The sequence below is a fragment of the Protopterus annectens genome, chromosome 7.part0, assembly GCF_019279795.1.
Source record: "Protopterus annectens isolate FY-2018-M chromosome 7.part0, PAN1.0, whole genome shotgun sequence".
NCBI classification, from domain to species: Eukaryota; Metazoa; Chordata; order Ceratodontiformes; family Protopteridae; genus Protopterus; species Protopterus annectens.
The window spans coordinates 1,992,577,890-1,992,596,948 of record NC_056739.1 but is presented as its reverse complement, the minus strand read 5'-3'; the positions used below and the strand labels follow the sequence as shown (position 1 = coordinate 1,992,596,948).

The 19,059-nt window shown below is 41.2% G+C and overlaps 1 protein-coding gene across 2 annotated transcripts in view; it reads right to left on the bottom strand.

Annotated features, from left to right (window-relative positions):
• The window catches only part of LOC122807290 (host cell factor 1-like), a 3,131,707-nt gene that overhangs the window by 1,214,769 nt on the left and 1,897,879 nt on the right, over nt 1–19,059 (bottom strand). The gene's annotated exons all lie outside the window — the stretch shown is intronic.

Genomic DNA, 19,059 nt, shown 5'->3' with positions numbered 1-19,059 from the left:
TAATTTACAATGTGAGCCTACCCATAAAAGAAAGACATCATCGACAAAACGTCTGTAATATTTGATGTACTTGGAAAAATCATTGCCTATCAATACTTCAATGTTTTCCCAATGTGTCAATAAAACATTGGCATAACTATTGGCACAAGTAGTGCCTATGGTGATGCCCAATTTCTACAAGTAGTACTTATCATCAAAAATGAACACATTATTTAAAATCAGCTCAATAAACACGCAAATCACATTAATTTTTCCTACAGAATAGTCACTATTATTGATGAGATATAACCTCGGGTATTCCAGACCTAGTTCATTGGGTACTACTGTAAATAATGAATGGACGTCCAAGGTTACCATTAATACATCATCAATTGGTAATAAATCTCAAGAGCATTCGTATAAAGTTTGTAAGAACTGCTTCGTATCTTTAAGAACAGTAGAAGTTTTATCTAACACAGGCCTGAACATTTTCTCAACAAAAATTGATAGGGATTCTGTTAACCAGTCTCTGCCTGAGACTATAGGTCTCACTGGTGGTAATCTAGGTTGCTTGTGTACCTTAGGAAATCCATATTCTACTGCCACAAGTGGATGTTCAATCATCCAAAAAAATCTTTCAAATCTCTTGAAATATATCTACTCATTAAACAATCATGTAACTCACTACTTAACTTAAAAATCATAGTATCTAAATCTTTCTTATAGATGACAGAATACATAAGACTATCTGATAAAAGTATGTGTCTCTCCTTTATCAGCAAGATGAATGATTAAATGGTTCATGTCCTGTCACTCCTTGATGGCCAAAAATTCATAACAGATAAGCTTAAAAAACTCTTTCTTCTTATCATCCAAATTATTTATCACATGTATCAGGTCTGATTCACATACCTTTGGGAATGCCTCTAATAAAAGGTGTAGGGGTGGAATATACATGCTGGGTTTCCTAGTAACATTCCCTTCCATTTCAGTGGGAAAAAATCAACATCAGCAGAATATTTCTAGTAAAAGATTTCAGATCTAAAACATCACCACAAAAATCAGCAGTCATAGAAGGTATAAAAGAAAGTCCCTTCTCTAAAAAAAAAAGTTGTTGCATTGTTAATTCTACCAAAGAGATATTCCGTACTAGGTGACCTCAGCGGATCCAACATCAGTTTGATCGAGGGGTGTGTGGGTTGTTCTATCATACATTTCCACTGCTTTCTCCCCCAGCTCTGAGATAATCTCAAAATTGAAGTGTCTCTAATTGGTAGGGGTAGAGACAGAAAAAAATGGTTGAAGATTGGATGCTGATAGTGCAACTTTTACCTTTCTGTGAACATCACTTCCTAAAGGCAAAGTATCAACATTAACTGTAGCTGTCTGTCCTACAGTGTAAGTACTTTCAACAGCACTACTAGTGTTAACAGTTTCAATGTTATTTGAAACAATGTCAGGAATTTTGATGCAGTGGTCAATCTATGCACCGTTCATATCTGTAGAAAGAATAGCTGTTGCTGCTCTGGGCCATGAAAAAACATTGCCAGCACGAAAATCAGGAAAATCTCTATTCAACTTCTTATTCTTCCTGAAAACTCATGTCCAGATTTAATTTCCGCCACTTAATCAGAAGTTCAGAGTAAGAAACACCATATGTTGGCATTTTGGTGATCCTCAATCCCCTCGGTGCAATGTTAAAATTAATGCAGGCTTTCAAGTGTAAACACTGCCACTGCATAAGTTTAAGTTTGAATAAACCATTCTCAAGCTGTTTAATTAAAGAATGGAAAGCTTCAATGTCATATGATGCTCTCAGAAAAGAACTGATACAATTATGACATAAGCTTTCCATTCTTTAATCAAACAACTTGAGAATGGTTTATTCAAACCTAAACATCTGCAGTATCAGTGTTTACAATATGAAGCCTCCATTCATTTTAATGTTGCACTGAGGGGAGTGAGGATCACCAAAATGCCCACGTATGGCAGACATTAGATCTGGGCATGAGTTTTAATGATATCAAGTTGCTCATAAGAGTATTTTACACCTATGGAGGATGTGCTTTTGAATGAGACAAATTTGGTACTCCAACAGCTTCAAGATAGTTTTCTGTCTGATGTATTTTGTTCTGCGCTTGATGAGCTTGCAGACACTGTTTTCGTTCTGAGAATAGGCCTCACATGCAGAAGAAGTTGTTGAATAAATATTTCACTGATTTTTGCTCTGGCAATGTTTTCTCATGGACCAGAGCAGCAGCACCAGCAGCTACTATTTTTACAGATATGAATGGTGCACTGATTGACCACAGCACCAAAATTCCTGAAAATGTTTCCAATAGCACTGAAACTGTTAACACTGTAGTGCAGTTGAAAGTACTTCCACTGTAGGGCAAACAGCTACAGTTAACATTGATACTTTGCCTTTAGGAAGGGATGTTCACAGAAAGACAGTTGCACAATCAGCATCCAATCATCAACAGTTTTCTTTCTGCCTCTGCCCTTACCAATCAGAGACACTTCAGTTTCAAGACAATCTCAGAGCCGGGGGATAAAGCAGTGGAAAAGTATGACAGAACAACTCATGCACCCCACAATCAAATATATGTTGGATCCGCTGAAGGCTCTTTAGTAATGGAATATCTCTTCAGTAGAATTAACAACAAAACTTTCTCTTTTGGAGAAGGGACTTTCTTTTATACCTTCTGTGACTGCTGATTTTTGTGATGTTGTTTTAGATCGGAAATCTTTTATTAGAAATGGTATGCTGAAGTTGATTTTTCCTACCAAAATGAAAAGGAATGCTTTTAGGAAACCCAGCACATTTATTCTACCCCTATACCCTTTATTAGAAACATTCTCAAAGGTATGTGAATCAACAAGAAGAAAAATTTTTTAAACCTTACCTGTGATTAATTTCTGGCCATCAAGGAATTGCAGGACATGAACCATTTAATCATTCGTCCTGCTGATAATGGAGGGGCAACTGTCCTTATGGACAAAGAATTTTATTTCAATAGCATACACACACTTTTATCAGTTAGTCTTACATATTCTGTCATCTGTAAGAAAGGTCTAGATGCTATGATTTATAAGTTACATAGTGATTTACATGATTGTTTAATGAGTAGATATATTGCAACAGATTTGAATGATTTTTTAATGACTGAACATCCACTTGTGCCAGTAGAGTATGGACTACACAAGCCACCTAGATTACCACCAATGAGACTTATGGTCTTAGGCAGGGGCTGGTTAATAGAATCCCTATCAAGTTTTGTTGAGAAAATGCTCAGACCTCTAGTAGATAAAACTGTTCTTAGAGATACGAAGCAGTTCTTACAAACTTTATATGAATGCTCTCAAGATTTATTACCAATTGATAATGCATTAATGTTAACCTTCGATATCTGTTCATTATTTACAGTTATACCCAATGAACTAGGTCTAGAATATAGGAGGTCATATCTCATCAATAAGAGCGACTATTCTATAGGAAAAATTAATTTGATGTGCATGTTTATCGAGTTGATTTTAAATGATAATGTGTTCATTTTTGATGATAAGTACTACCTGCAGAAATTGGGCATCGGCATGGGCACTTCTTGTACCAATAGTTATGCCAATGTAGTATTGGCCCATTGGCAAACCACTCAAGCATTGATAGGAAATGATTTTTTCTAAGTACATCAAATATTATAGACGTTTTGTCGATGACATCTTTCTTCTATAGGTAGGGTCATGTTCTAAATTATTAGAATTTGTTGATTTTCTTAACTGCTCCACTACGTTTTTATCTTTTACTATGAATTTATTTGGACTATGAAATAGATTTTTTAGATGTCCGGATTCATAAAACTTCAGAGGGTCACCTCACCTCCTATTTATAGAGGAAATCATGTAGGATGAGCCATATCTTACACAGGAAAAGTATGTATCCTGGTTATACTTATCGTAATATCATGAAAGCCCAAGGGATGAGGATGTCCAGGTTGAACCATGATGATACAACGTTTAAGGAAGCTTTGTGTGGGCTTAACACAAAATAGAAAGTGTGAAGTTATTCAAGTTGTGAGGTTAACTAGTTTTTGACTCCTGATAATTTTGATAGGAAAGGTAGAGCAAAACAGTATTTTTCTGACGTTCAGAATGTATAGTACAGTTGTGTACACTTACTATAAATGTAGATGTTCGAGTGTATTCACTGTTGCAATCATTACATTTGGGTAATCTGCTGACAGGTTGCCCTCATTCGGCCTGAATAACAACGTCTTGGGTCTTGCGTCGGTTGCGGTCTCCTCTTCCATGACGTCAGGTCGTCAGGGGTATAAGACATGCAGCTGACGCCATTTTATTCAATTTTTCTTGCCCCAGATGTCAGGTGCCCCCCAAATGGGGAGCAAATGTATGTATATATATATATATATATATATATATATATATATATATATAAACAGAAATGTATATAAATGCACTTTTAGCAACATAAGCTTTACCTTCATCTAAAAGCAAATACACAACAAAGGCTTTAGTGTATAGTGAAGGAAAGAAAAGGTATAGAAAGGGGTATGGCAGGTGGGTAAACCAGAATGCAACAGTGAATACACTCAAACATCTACATTTATGGTAAGTGTACACAACTGTACTATGTTCTTCGTGTTTCACTGTTGCAGTCATTACATTTGGGTAGAATCCCAAAGCTATGGATGGGAGGATGGAACTAAACAGCATTAGGAGCGGCTATAAGACCCTGCAGAACTGCAGTGGCAAAGCCTGCCCTGGATTTGGAGAAGAGAGGCAAATGATAATGCTTTGTGAAGGTATGAACAGAGCTCCAAGTCGTAGCTTCTAGAATGTCTTTGGTTGGAACCCCTCTGAGAAAAGCTGCTGCAGTAGAGGCAGCCCTGGTGGAATGTGATCTGATTCCCTTGGGCACAGGTTTACCATGGTGCAAGTAGCAGAAACGAATGCAGTGGCTTATCCACTTAGAAATAGTCTGCTTTGATATAGCCTTCCCCTCTGATCCTGCAGCAAATGCTACCAGCAGTTGCTCAGACTTTCTTAGAGATTTGGTCCTGTTTAAGTAGAATCTTAGTTGTCTGTGTACATTTAATGAATGCAGAATCCACCCCCCCTTGTTCTGCGGATTTGGATAAAATGTTGGCAGGTGAATGGTCTGGTTAAGAGCCACACTGAATACCACCTTAGGCATAAAAGAAGGATTGGTCCTGAGGGACACCCTGTCCGGGTAAAATATAATAAAAGGCTCCACTGCCATGAGAGCCTGCAGTTCTGAAAAGTACAGTTGTGTACCTACCATAAATGTAGATGTTCGAGTTTATTCACTGTTGCAGTCATTACTCTTGGGTTATCCTGCTGGCAGGCTACCCTCAGTCGGCCAGAATTCCAAAGTCTAGGTCCGACGTCGGTTGCTGTCACCTCTTCCCTGACGTCAGTGCACCAGGGGTATAAAAGATGCAGCTGACACCATTTTCTTCAGTTTTTCTTGCCCCAGATGTCAGGTGCCCCCAAATCGGTAGGCTGAAAAAATATGCCATTGAGTATGCATGCACAAAAATAACATTTCTTTCATCTACAAGCAAATACACCACATAGGTTGTATAGGATAAAGAAGCACAGATAAGTCCCAGCAAAGAAAAGGGGGATGTTGGGTGGGTAACCTGGACTGCAACAGTGAATATACTCGAACATCTATATTTATGGTAGGTACACAACTGTACTATGTTCATCGTGTTTCACTGCTGCAGTCATTACTCTTGGGTTGAATCCAAAAGTTGAGGATGGCTGGCTGGGCTAAATAGGATTAGGAGAGGCTATGAGGCCCGGCAGAACTGCAGTGGCAAAGCCTGCTCTGGATTTAGAGTAAAGAGTTAAGTGGTAGTGCTTTGTGAAAGTGTGCACTGAACTCCAAGTTGCAGCCTCTAAGATGTCTTTGGTTGGTACTCCTCTAAGGAAGGCTGCTGAAGTGGCTGCTGCTCTGGTAGAATGAGGCCTAATGCCCTTAGGCACTGATTTGCCATGTCGAAAATAGCAGAAACGGATGCAATGGCCTATCCATTTAGAAAGAGTCTGTTTTGAGATAGCCTTTCCTTGTGATCCTGCAGCATATGACACTAAAAATTGCTCAGTCTTTCTGAAAGCTTTAGTTCTGTCCAAGTGGAAGCGTAACTGCCTGTGTATGTCCAAAGAATGCAGAATTTTCTCACCCTTGTTCTGTGGGTTTGGATAAAAGGTAGGCAAGTGAATGGTTTGGTTGAGAGCCACACTGGACACCACCTTAGGCATAAATGTTGGATTTGTCCTCAGAGAAACCCTGTCTGGATGAAAAATGATAAAAGGTTCCACAGCCATGAGTGCTTGTAACTCAGAGACTCGTCTTGCAGAGGTTATTGCTAGGAGCAGAGCTGTTTTCCAGGATAAGAATTTTATATCAGCTGTTGAGGCTGGCTCAAAAGGAGGCAGTGTGAGTTTTTCCAAAACATAATTGAGGTCCCAAGCCGGAATTGGTGCTCTCCTTGGAGGCCTGATGTTTTTGGCCCCTCTGAGGTACTGCCTTATTAAAGGATGAGAAAATATAGGTGGTTCTGTATTGTAATGGGCTGAAATGGCAGAGGCATGAATCTTAATTGATGAGAAAGAAAGGCCTTTGTTCAGCATCTCAGTTAGGTATTGTAAAATCTGAGGGATATTTGGTACACGTGTCAATGCCTTGTTCCTGGTTCCAAGCACAGAATCTCTTCCATTTTTCTGCATAAAATTTTCTGGTACTGGGCCTCCTGGCCTCCAAGATAACATCCATAACAGCTTTTGAAAGAGGAGTGTTCTGAATGGCTACATTATCCGCCATGCTGCCAGATTTAAGGTCCTGAGTTGGCTGTGCAGGACCCGATTGTTTTGTTGAGTCAGCAAGTGAGAAGTTTGAGGCAATATCCATGCTGGACCTTGAGACAAGCTCTTTAGGATTGGGTACCAGTGGTGGCGTGGCCAGTCTGGTGCAATCAGTATCATTTTTGGCTTCTCTTGGCTGACCTTTAGGAGTACCCTAGGAAGGAGAGGCAGTGGAGGAAAGGCATATACTGTTAGATGTTTCCAGCTGAAGGATAGGGCGTCCACTCTCCATGCTTGCTTGTGATAAATCCTTGTGCAAAATCTCTGCAATTGGCAGTTATGAGGGGAGGTAAATAGATCTATGTCTGGGCATCCCCATTTCCTTGTTATCATGCTGAAGACTTGTGGATCCAGTTTTCATTCGTGGGGATCCATGAGGTTTCTGCTTAGTTTGTCTGCCGGAGTATTTGTTTTTCCTGGCAGGAATTATGCTTGCAGGTGAACTTGATAAGCCAATGCTGTGTCCCATAAGGTCATTGCTTGTCTGCAGAGGGGGTAGGAATGTGTACCTCCCTGCTTGTTTATGTACCACATGACCGTAGTATTGTCTGTCTTTATCAGTAGCTGTCCTGGTTGAAGTAGATCCTTGAAAGCTGTCAGGGCATTTTGAACAGCTAGCATCTCTTTTTGATTGATGTGAAGATGCATCTGGCTTGCAGGCCATGTGCCCTGAATACATTTTCCTGCCATATGGGCCCCCCAGGCATAATCTGATGCATCCGTTGTCGGTGCCTGTCTGGCTGTGGGTAAACTGAATGGCAGACCCTTGTTGTGGTGACAGGCCTCTGCCACCATCGAAACTCCTGTTGCAGGCAGGGAATGAGTGTAATTACTGTCTCCAGGCTGTGTCAATGCAGAGTCCAAACACTTTTTAGATACCATTGTAGTTTCCTCATATGCAGTCTGCCATATGGAATTAGTAGAATGCAAGATGTCATGAAACCCAAGGCCTGCAGGATTTTCCTTGCAGATAGGTGGGTTTTTGTTGCCAATTTTTTGAAGTAAGAAGTCAGTTGTTTTTGTTTGTCTGGTGTGAGATAAGCCATCTGGGCAGTTGTATTTAAGCTTGCACCCAGGAATATTATCTCTTGAGAGGGCACTAGTTTTGATTTCTTTTCGTTTACTGTGTACCCTAGGCCAATTAGTAATCTTTTTACAAATGCCAGATGCTTTAGAAGAATGTCTTTGTTCTCTGCTTGAATAAGGCAGTCGTCCAAGTAGAGATATATTTGAATTCCTCTTTGTCTGCGAAACGCAATTACTGATGCCAGACCCTGGGCACAGCAGATAAGCCAAAGGGCAGTGCAGAGAATCGGTAGTGCATTGAGCCAGCTATGAATCTGAGGTATCTTCTGCAAGACTGTCTGATTGGGACATGTAGGTATGCCTCTTTTAGGTCCAAAGTTACGAGCCAAGCCTTCTTGCCCAGCATGGGCAGTAGCTGCTGTAGAGTCAACATCTTGAATTTTAGAACTTCCAGAAATGTATTTAGTATAGACAGGTCCAGTATTGGTCTCCAGGTTTTGTCCTTTCTGGGCACTAAGAAAAGTCTGGAGTAAAATCCTTGCCCCTGCTCTTGTTGTGGTACTTGTTGAAAGGCCCTCATGCCCATGAGGGCTGTAATTTGCTTTTGTGCCTCTGCCCATTGATTGTGTGGCAAGTCTGGCATACCTTTTGACCTTGGTAGGGTGTGAAAATGGAACCTGTAGCCTTGGGACACTATGTTCAAGACCCATTTGTCTTGGGTAACCATTTGCCAATTTGATGAAAAAAGTGTTAGTTTCCCCCCTAAGGGGGCTGCCAAAAGAAAAGTGCTTGAATTTGGCAGTGGAAAGTCATTGGGACTGTTTCCTGTAAGGTTGTGATTTGTCTTCTCTGCTTTTGGAGGTAGGAGCACCCCATTGTTTAGGCCTGTATGAGCCTTGGGGATGAAATCTGCCTCTGGGACGCCTGTATCTGCCTCTTTGCAGTCTGTCTGACACTGGAAAGGACCAATTTTTAGAAGGCCAGTTCCTGCTAAATCTGGGTGGCTGTACCTGTAAGAAATCCTTAACTGTCTGGATGGATTTTGCTTTATCCTCCATTTTTTTCAACACCTCTTCTGCTTTAGTACCAAACAAAGTATCATGCTGTAAAGGAGCATCTAATAATTTTGCTTTAACATGATCAGGCAGATTCTGTTCCTTTAACCAAGCATGCCTTCTAATAACAGAACCTGTAACAGCAGCCTTGCAAGAGGCCTCCAGTGAATCATAACCACATTGCAAAGCATGCTTTCCCACTTGTTCAGCTGCATGCAATAAATCCTCCATTTCCTTGTTCTCTGAACATTCAGTATTTGTCAACAATTTCTGTTTAAGCAGTGACATTAAATATTGCTGATATTTAAGCATATGAAACTGACAATTTAAAGCCCTTACAGCCAAGGTAGCAGAAGTGTAAACTTTTTTTCCCCATCTGTCCAAAGCCCTAGAATCCCTATCAGAGGGGACAGGGTTTTTTGCAGTGGAAGCTTTGACCCCTTTGGGACCCTGAGATATATTTTCTGGGTCAGCAGCAGGGTTTTTATATAGGAATTTATGAGAATCCTGGACCCTGTAGCATCTCTCTGGCTTAGCAGGTGCAGGGGGTAGAGAGTCAGGGGACAGGCCGGACTCTGAAAATACATCTACAATGTCTAGAACAGGTGGAATAGCAAGGGGTCTGTGCTGAGGAAGTACCAGAAAGTCTCTGAGCCTTTTCATAGATTCAGAATAATCTTGGCTCTCCCAGTGAAAATGCTCCCTCATGGTATGCAGGATTTCCCCAAAAGCATAATCCTCAGGAGGAGAGGCTGAAGGAATGGATTCTTCAGCATCAGAGTCCTCATAGGGAAGCAAGGAATAATCCTGTTCAGAAGAGGAATCAGAGGAAATAGAAACCTGATCAGAAGAATCATATTCTGTCTCTTGCCTAGGCCTCTTATCAGGAGGGGGATGGGAACTCCTGATCAAAGTAATTAGGTCTTTGGCCATTTTAAGCATCTTCTTTTTAGGCATGGAAGTCTGAGTAGGAGAATGCTGTACTTGTTTCTTTGTCTTTAGAGCTGCTTTAGTCTTTGTCTTTGAAGCTGTAGATGGCTTAACATATAGTTGTGTAGGTCTGAAGACACCCTCAGAAGCCGATGCCTGCTCATCGGCTCCAGACCCATCTGAGGGAATGATTTCCGAGTGTCCAATACCTTGAGTTTCCAGAGGCCCAGTCGGTTCCACGTGGGAGTAGGAAGCGGCCTGTGGCTCTGAGGTAGCGGGCACCAGGGGCTGCGAAAGCACCTCACTGAGAACCGGCGACTGGCCTAACGGAGGCCTCGTCGTCGGTTTTGGACCTCGGATGACTATCCTTTTCCTTGTCCTTGCGTTTTTTGTAAACTTTGGTTGTCGGCTGTTCCATCGGCATTATATAATTAAATCTTCGGCCAAAGTAATGAAATGCAAAATCGAACCGACGCTTAATAGTGCGTTGGTTAAATCTAGCACAAAACCGACAGCTAGCAACGTTGTGATCAGAGCCTAGGCAAGGAATACAGTAAGAGTAAAAATCCTTATGAGGTATTTGCTTACCACAAGAAATACAATTGTTAACTTTTTCTGACATCGGTCTGGAGCAAGAAAAAAGTTTCCCCAATGGGGTACTTAGCTTTAATGAAGACTTCGGTTCTGAAATTCGGATTTGAAAATCTCAGGAGTCGGCCGACCAGCACTTGTGAACTGCTTTTGCTTCGGGCACCACGTGGCAAGAAAGACTATAGAAAATGGCGTCGGATGCATCTTTTATACCCCTGGAGCACTGATGTCAGGGAAGAGGCGACAGCAACCAACACCAGACCTAGACTTTGGAATTCTGGCCGACTGCGGGTAGCCTGCCAGCAGGATAACCCAAGAGTAATGACTGCAACAGTGAAACACGATGAACATCCCTTCTTGCTGAAGTGACTGCCAAGAGAAAAGCTGTTTTCCAAGATAGAAATTGTATATCCGCAGTAGCTGCTGGTTCAAAAGGAGGCAGGGTGAGTTTTTCCAGCACACAATTGAGGTCCCATGCAGGAGTTGGTGATCTTCTGGGAGGCCTTAAATTTTTGGCCCCTCTAAGATACTGTTTAAGCAAAGGATGAGAAAAGAGGGGAGGCTCTGTGTTGTAATGAGTCGAGATGGCAGAGGCATGGATTTTTATTGAAGAAAAAGATAGGCCCTTGTCAAGCATCTCAGTTAAATATTGTAAAATCTGAGGAACACTGGGCTTTGTTGTGTCTGTTCCTTGTGCTTGGTTCCAAGCACAGAATCTCTTCCATTTATCAGCATAAGATTTTCTTGTACTATGCCTTCTGGCTTCCAAAATGACATCCATCACAGATTTACTGAGAGGTGTTGTTTGAATAATTAATTGATCAGCCATGCTGCAATATTCAAAGTTTGGAGTGGAGTGTGCAGAATTTGATTGTTCTGCTGAGACAGTAGATGAGGTATTTGAGGCAAGTACCATGGAGGAAGTTGAGACATATTCCTTAGAAGTGGGTACCACTGCTGGCGAGACCAGTCCAGAGCAACTAGGATCATTTTTGTTTTTTCCTGTCTGACTTTTAGTAAGACCTTGGAGAGTAGAGGCAGAGGGGGGAAAGGCATAGACTGATAGGTTTTTCCATCTGAAAGATAGGGCATCCACTTTCCATGCTTTTTTGTGATGAGTTCTTGTGTATTATTTGTCCAACTGATAATTTTGGGGAGAGGCAAATAGATCTATGTCTGGGCTCCCCCATTTCTGTGTTAACATGCTGAAGATTTGTGGATCCAGTCTCCATTTGTGCGGGTCCATAAGATTTCTGCTTAGGTCGTCTGCCAGAGTATTTTGTTTTCCTGGTAGAAATTGAGCTTGAAGATGTATTTGGTAAGTCAAGGCTATGTTCCACAAGGCCATGGCTAGTCTGCAAAGGAGGTAGGAATGTGTACCCCCCCTGCTTATGTACCACATAACTGTGGTGTTGTCCATCTTTATCAGTAGTTGTCCTGGATAAAGTAAGTCCTTGAAGGCTGTCGGAGCATTCTGAACAGCTAGCATCTCTTTCTGGTTGATATGAAGATGCATTTGGTTTGGACTCCATTTGCCCTGAATGCATCTCCCCACCAGGTGGGTCCCCCAAGCACAGTCTGATGCGTCTGTAGTTAGGGTTTGGGTGGCAGGGGGTAGAATGAATGACAGTCCCTTGTTTTGGTGACATGTCTCTGTCCACCAAGGAAACTCCTGTTGTAGGCAGGGAATGAGAGGAATCATTGTTTCCAGACTGTGACAATGCTGACTTCATAAACTTTTTAGGTACCATTGAAGTTTCCTCATATGCAGTCTTGCATATGGAATCAGTAGAATGCAGGATGCCATGAACCCCAAAGCCTGCAGAATTTGTATTGCAGATAACTGGGTTTTTGTTGCCATTTGTTTGAAGTATGTTGTCAGTTGCCTTTGTTTGTCTGGCGTAAGGTAAACCATCTGGGCAGTTGTATTCAAGCTTGCACCCAGGAAAGTAATTATTTGAGAGGGTACCAGTTGTGATTTCTTTTTGTTTATGGTGTACCCTAGGCATACTAGAAGCCTTTTCACAAACGCCAGATGTTGAAGAAGAGTGTCTTTGTCCTCTGCTTGAATGAGACAGTCGTCCAGATAAGGATAAACTTGAATGCTTCTTTGTCTGCAGAATGCAATTACTGGTGCCAGGCACTTTGTAAAGACCCTGGGCACAGTAGATACGCCAAAGGGCAGAGCAGAGAATTAGTAATGCAAAAAAACCTGCTTTGAAGTGGAGGTATCTTCTGCATGATTCCCTTATTGGGATATGCAGGTATGCCTCTTTTAAGTCTAGAGTTACCAACCAAGCATTCCTGCCTAGCATAAGCAGTAGCTGTTGTAAAGTCAGCATTTTTAATTTTGGAATGTCCAGGAACATGTTCAAAATAGATGTCCAGTATTGGATGCCATGAATTGTCTTTTCTGGGTACCAGGAAAATTCTTGAATAAAAACCTTGTCCTTTTTCCTTTTCTGGTACCGGTTGAATAGCCCCCATATCCATGAGGGACATGACTTGTTTCTGGGCCTCTGCCCACTGGTTTTGTGGCAGATCCGGCCATCCGTTTGGAACTGGCAATGTATGGAAATGAAATCTGTACCCCTGGGATACTATGTTTAATACCCACATGTCCTGGGTAATTAACTGCCAATGTTGAGCATGAAGTGCTAGTTTCCCCCCCAAGGGGGCTGACAAAAGTTAAGTGCTTGGTGATGGTAGAGGAAAGTCATTGAGACTGCTTACTGCAGGGCTGTGCTTTGTTCCCTCCAGTTTTGGAGGTGGAGGCACCCCATTGCTTTGACCTGTAAGAACCCTGTGATTGGTATCTGGAGCCTTCTGAGCGCCTGGATTTGCCTTGAGTGGCTCTGTTGGACACAGGAAAGGACCAATTTTTAGTAGGCCAGTGTCTACTGAACCTGGGTGGCTGCACTTGCAAGAAATCTTTTACAGTTTGCATAGATTTAGCTTTGTCTTCCATTTTCTTTAAAACCTCTTCTGCCATATTACCAAACAAAGCATCATGCTGCAAAGGGGCTTCCAATAATTTAGCTTTAACATGATCAGGCAGATTTTGCTCCTTGAGCCAGGCATGTCTTCTAATCACAGATCCAGTAACGGCGGTCCTACAAGAGGCCTCCAAGGAATCAAAACCACAATGCAAAGTATGCTTTCCAACCTGTTCTCCTCAATGCAATAATTCCTGTAACTCTATTTTCCACACAATCAGAAATCAACATAATTTTCTGTTTCAGTAAGCCCATAACATGCTGTTAATATTTAAGCATATGAAACTGGCAATTTAAAGCCCTGATTGCCAAGGTTGCAGATGTATAAACCTTCTTTCCCCATCTATCCAGCGCCCTGGAATCTCTGTCAGAGGGGGTAGGATTTTTGGCTGTAGAGGCCTTTACACCCTTGGGACCCTGAGAAATAGTCTCGGGATCAGCAGCAGGATTTTTGAATAGAAATGTGTGGGAGTCAGGAACCCTGTAATATCTGTCTGGCTTACTAGGAGCCAGAGGCAGGGAATCATGAGCCATGCTTGATTCCGAAAACACATCAACAATGTCTAATACAGGAGGTATTGCCAAAGGGCTATGCTGAGGAAGAAAAAGGACATCCCTAAGCCTCTTTTTTTGATTCAGAGAAGTCCTGACTTCCCCAGTGAAAATGTTCCCTTAAAGTATGCAAAGTCTCTCCAAAAGAGTAATCCTCAGGAGGAGATGCAGATGGGATGGATTCCTCTGCATCAGAATCCTCACAGGGTGGGATAGAAAATTCCTGATCAGAAGAGGAATCAGAAGAAATGGAAACCTGATCTGAAGATTCATAATCAGTGCCTTGCCTAGGCCTCTTAGCAGGGGAGGGGGGGGGGTTGGGAACCCCTGATCAAGGTAATTAAATCCTCGGCCATTTTGATCATCTGTTTTTTTAGGCATGGGGCCTGAGCACGTGGCTCATGAGTCATTTTTTTAGACATAGAAGATGTTTTTAACCTTGTTTTTGAGGCTGGCGTCGGTTTAATATACAAATGTTGAAAACACCCTCAGAAGCCGGTGTCTGCTCACCTGCTCCAGACCCATCCAAGGGAGAGACATCCACGGGTTCAATACTCTGAGAATCTCGCGGCATACCGGACTCCAAATGGGTCTTGGTAGAGGCATGCGACTCAAAAGTAGCAGGTATCAGGGGCTGCAAAAGCGCCTCACTGAGTACCGGCGAACCGGCGACTGACTTAGGAGAAGCTTCGTCGTCGATTTTGGACCTCGACGGTCTGTCTCTGTCTTTTTCTTTGCGTTTTTTTGTAAACTCCGCTAGTCGGATTGCTAACTGACGACATTTCAGGATAATTAAATTTTGAACCAAAATATTTAGAAGGAAAAATATGCCAACACTTAATAGTGCATTGGTTAAATCTAGCACAAAACCAAAAGCAAGGCACGTTGTGATCTTGGCCTAGGCAAGGAATACAGTACAAATGAAAATCCTTATGAGGTATTTGCTTCCCACAAGTAATGCAATTATTAACTTTTACTGACATTGGTAAGGAGCAAAAAAATGTTTCCAAAACAGGGTACTTAGCTTTAGTTTGAAGACTTCGGTTCTGAAACTCGAATGTGAAAATTTCAGGAGTTGGCCGACCGGCACTTGCGAACTGCTTCTGCTTCGGCACCGCACGGCAAGAAAGACTGAATAAAATGGCGTCGGCTTCATGTTTTATACCCCTGACGACCTGACGTCATGGAAGAGGAGACAGCAAACGACGCAGGACCCAAGACTTTGTTATTCAGGCCGACTGAGGGCAACCTGCCAGCAGATTACCCAAATGTAATGACTGCAACAGTGAAACACGAAGAACATCTACTAATAGTACTGACAATGCTCGCTCTCATGGAAAAGGAATTTCTCTTTTATTCTTCCAATGTTGATGCAATTTGTGAGGTTTTTAGAAAAAATTGGTCCATCTTGATGGCTGATGAGACTATTAAGAATAACATAGGTGCTGAGCCAAGATTTTGCTTCAAAAATAAGAAATCTTTTAAGTGTTTATTATGCTATAAGAACAACACTCCTTCTATTTTCCAGGTTTTGCAACGTGTTGGTACATATAGCTGCAGGTAGAGCAGCTTTTGCATGTACACTGATAACAATGCTAATTTCTTTACACATTCTTCTACAAGTAAAAAACATTCATCTTTCCTTTTCATGCAAATTGTTTGAATAGGAACTTAGTTTATTTTGCAAGATGTAAAAGTTGCCCCTCTTTCTATGTAGGCAAGATGAACTGCTCTTTTTGAAAGAGCAGATATGTGAACATATTTACGAGATTAGAACATCTAACGAAAAAAATGCCCCAACGAAACATATTATGGAGCATGGCTCTACACATTCTTTTGTTTTTCTAGTTTTGCAGTTACTATCAGACAATATGTGAATGGGTGATCTGATAAATAAAACTGAGGAAGGTGAGTTAAGATGGATCATCATATTACAAGCAGATAAAGGATACGGCCTTAATGAAACCTCAACTTAAATCACATGCTTTGTTTAGGTGATTTTAGTGGTTATTTTGTATCTTGTATATCATGATGTGTTATTATGCATTGTATCCTTAAAACGGGTCATTGTTACGTGCTTTATCTGAATGAATGGAGTGGTTACTTTGTATTTTGTATATAATGATGCATTTTACCATGCATTTCAATGATCTGAAGAAGTGCCTTGGATGGCGTGAAAGTGCTCATCATCAAATAAAAGATTTTATATGTCTATATATCTCAGCTGTATTTCTGAATCATCTCTCATGTTTTTTTGGATATTTTGTTTGATTCATGATGTGAGGACATAATGATCCATACCCTGGTGAATTCTTACTAATTGACAGAAGGTGCCTAAAGCAACAGGTTGTCTAGATAAGGAAAAATCTGAATGCCTTGAAGCCTGCAAAAGGCAATTACAGGAGCTAGGCATTTTGTGAATACCTTTGGGGCAGTACAGAGGCTGAAGGATAAAGGACAGAACTGAAAATGTTAGGAAAAGGACAGAACTGAAAATGTTAGGAAAAAAACAGAGAAACATAAAAACTTCCAAAAGAGAGGGTGAATAAGAGGGTCTACTTCAGATGATTGAACTTTCAAAAGTTCGACTTTCATATGGCCGAGACCATATGATTGAACTTTTGAAAGTTCAAGCATCTAATAAAAAAGTAAGAAAAAAAAAAAAGAAAAGAAAAAAAAAATTACCTGAACAGTTTTAGCAGGGGGGCAAGCACCCCTGCACCCCCACACCCCCTGCTATTTATATATACCAACTCTAAGATCGCACTACAGTGTGGAAAAGGGAAATCTTCCCGTTCTGCACTGTATGGAGATCTCCATTAAGAACATTCGAACTTTCAAAAGTTTGATCATATGGTCTCGGTCATATGAACTCGAACTTTTGAAAGTTCGATCATATGAAGGGGACCCGAATAAGAACATGAAGGTATGCATCTTTCAGACCCAAGGAAACCAGAAATACCTGGGATATTTATTAAGACAGGAAACAGGGTTTGAAGAGTAAGCATCTGTAAAAAAGGAAACTTTGGAAAAGTGCTGAGCACGGACAGATCCAGAATAGGTCTCCAAGTGCCCTCCTTTTGAGGAACCAGGAACATCCTGGAGTAAAATCCCTTTCCTACATGGGAAGGAGGGACAGGCTGAATAGTTCCCTGGTTCACCAGGGACCCAAGGACATCAGAGAAATGAGAAAGTTGTTCCAGAGTACGTTGGGGAATCCCTGAAAAAGGAGGGAGAGACTTCTACATCATGAGGTAACCCTGACGGATAACAGATAGAACCCAAGAATCCGAGGTGATGAGATGCCAGTTTGGAAGGCAGAGAAAGAGAAAAAGAGACAAGAGATCCTGGCCAAGGGGTGTGGGGATTGGGATGGGGGTTAGATGTCACACAGAAGCATGGTTGTCAGATAAAGGAGGCTTCTGGACCACAGAAACCTGTGAAGACTTAGGAGGAGGTGTTCGCCTACCACTCTTCCTGCCTTTAGTGGCCTGACACGGCTGCCTGCAAATAAAAGCAGGCCTAATAGCATAATTCCTATGAAAATTACGGACAGAAGGGACAAAAATATGTTTTAGGTACTGCAAAGCCTTACCCTTTTCTTGAAGAGACTTAAACATATCAGCAGCAGCAGTCCCAAAGAGATTTTTATTATCCAAAGAAGCATACAGCAACTTGGCCTTAATGCCTTCAGGTAATGACTGCAGATGACGCCAAGAATAACACCTTATAACAGATCCAAAGGCAGCAGCTCTGCAAGAAGCATGGCATCAGCAGTATCATACCTACAACTGATAGAGTGACAAGCCACCTGAGAAGTAGAACCCAAAACAGAAAGAGCAGAAAATTTTGCCTCAGAATCAGGGAGGTCACAAAAAACCTGACAAGCCTGGGCAGTCAAGGCCAGTGCATATCTGGTCATGTGGGTCTCGTAATTGATGGTCCAAAAGGCCAAAGTAGAAGCAGTATAAACCTTCTTACCAATTCTCTCCATTGCCCTAGTATCCTTATTTGAAGGCAGAAGCTTGGAAGAGGGCAAAAGTTTGGAAAGATCGTCAGAGGAGATTGACACCACAGCAGGGTCAGCAGGAGGACACAAATAAGAACTGACAATCCTCAGGAACCTTAAAGAACCTGTCAGGTTTCTTTGGAGCTGGAGGCTGAGAATTAGGAGACTTACAAGCAGATATAAAGTTGTCTAACAAAGCAGCTAACACAGGAGGAACTGCAGAAGGTTTAGGAGTGTCCAACTGAAGCAGCTCATAAAACATTTTCTGGATATCAGACACTTGAGTAGAATACAAAAAGAAAAATCCTTGGTATTCCTCAAAGTCTCAGAAAACCCAGTATGCAACCTATACTGGGTCAAAAACAAACCAAGCAGAAACTTCACAGTGTGGAGGGTGTGAAGTTCAGTCCTTGAAATAAGTTATGTGCCTATTTCACTAATAAAAATCAAACTTTAAAATACATACTACAAAATAATAAAATAGTAGGTAGCCCACAGTTGAGTTAAAACAGAATATATTTTACTGAAACACACACACAATCGATCCAATTGAGTATAACGAAAAGCATTAAAGACATTCATTACTTATACATAATCAGGTTATTTGGAGCAAGGGAATGATTACAGAGGGTGGTTCTGTTAAAAACAATAAAACTATTAAACTCATTCCTTTAACCAAGTCTCCCTTCCTCATTATCACTATAGTGTAAACTGAGACTGTGCTACCTTAGAACTGAAACTAAAAAGCTAGAGCCAAATTAAAATATATAACAGCAGCTTATTAAGGCTAACCTACTAATCCAAACGTTATTAATTAAGAAACCAACTCACTAACAGAATGACTAACAACAAGATCTACCACTAGACATCTATCAGAATAAATATTAGTAACTTATAAACTGAAACACTTTTTACAAAGATCACTTTTGTACCAAATAAATACATGATCAGGTTTGTGTGTAAAAAACATAATATTAATGAACATGTGTATAAATCTACAAGTGAACACCTA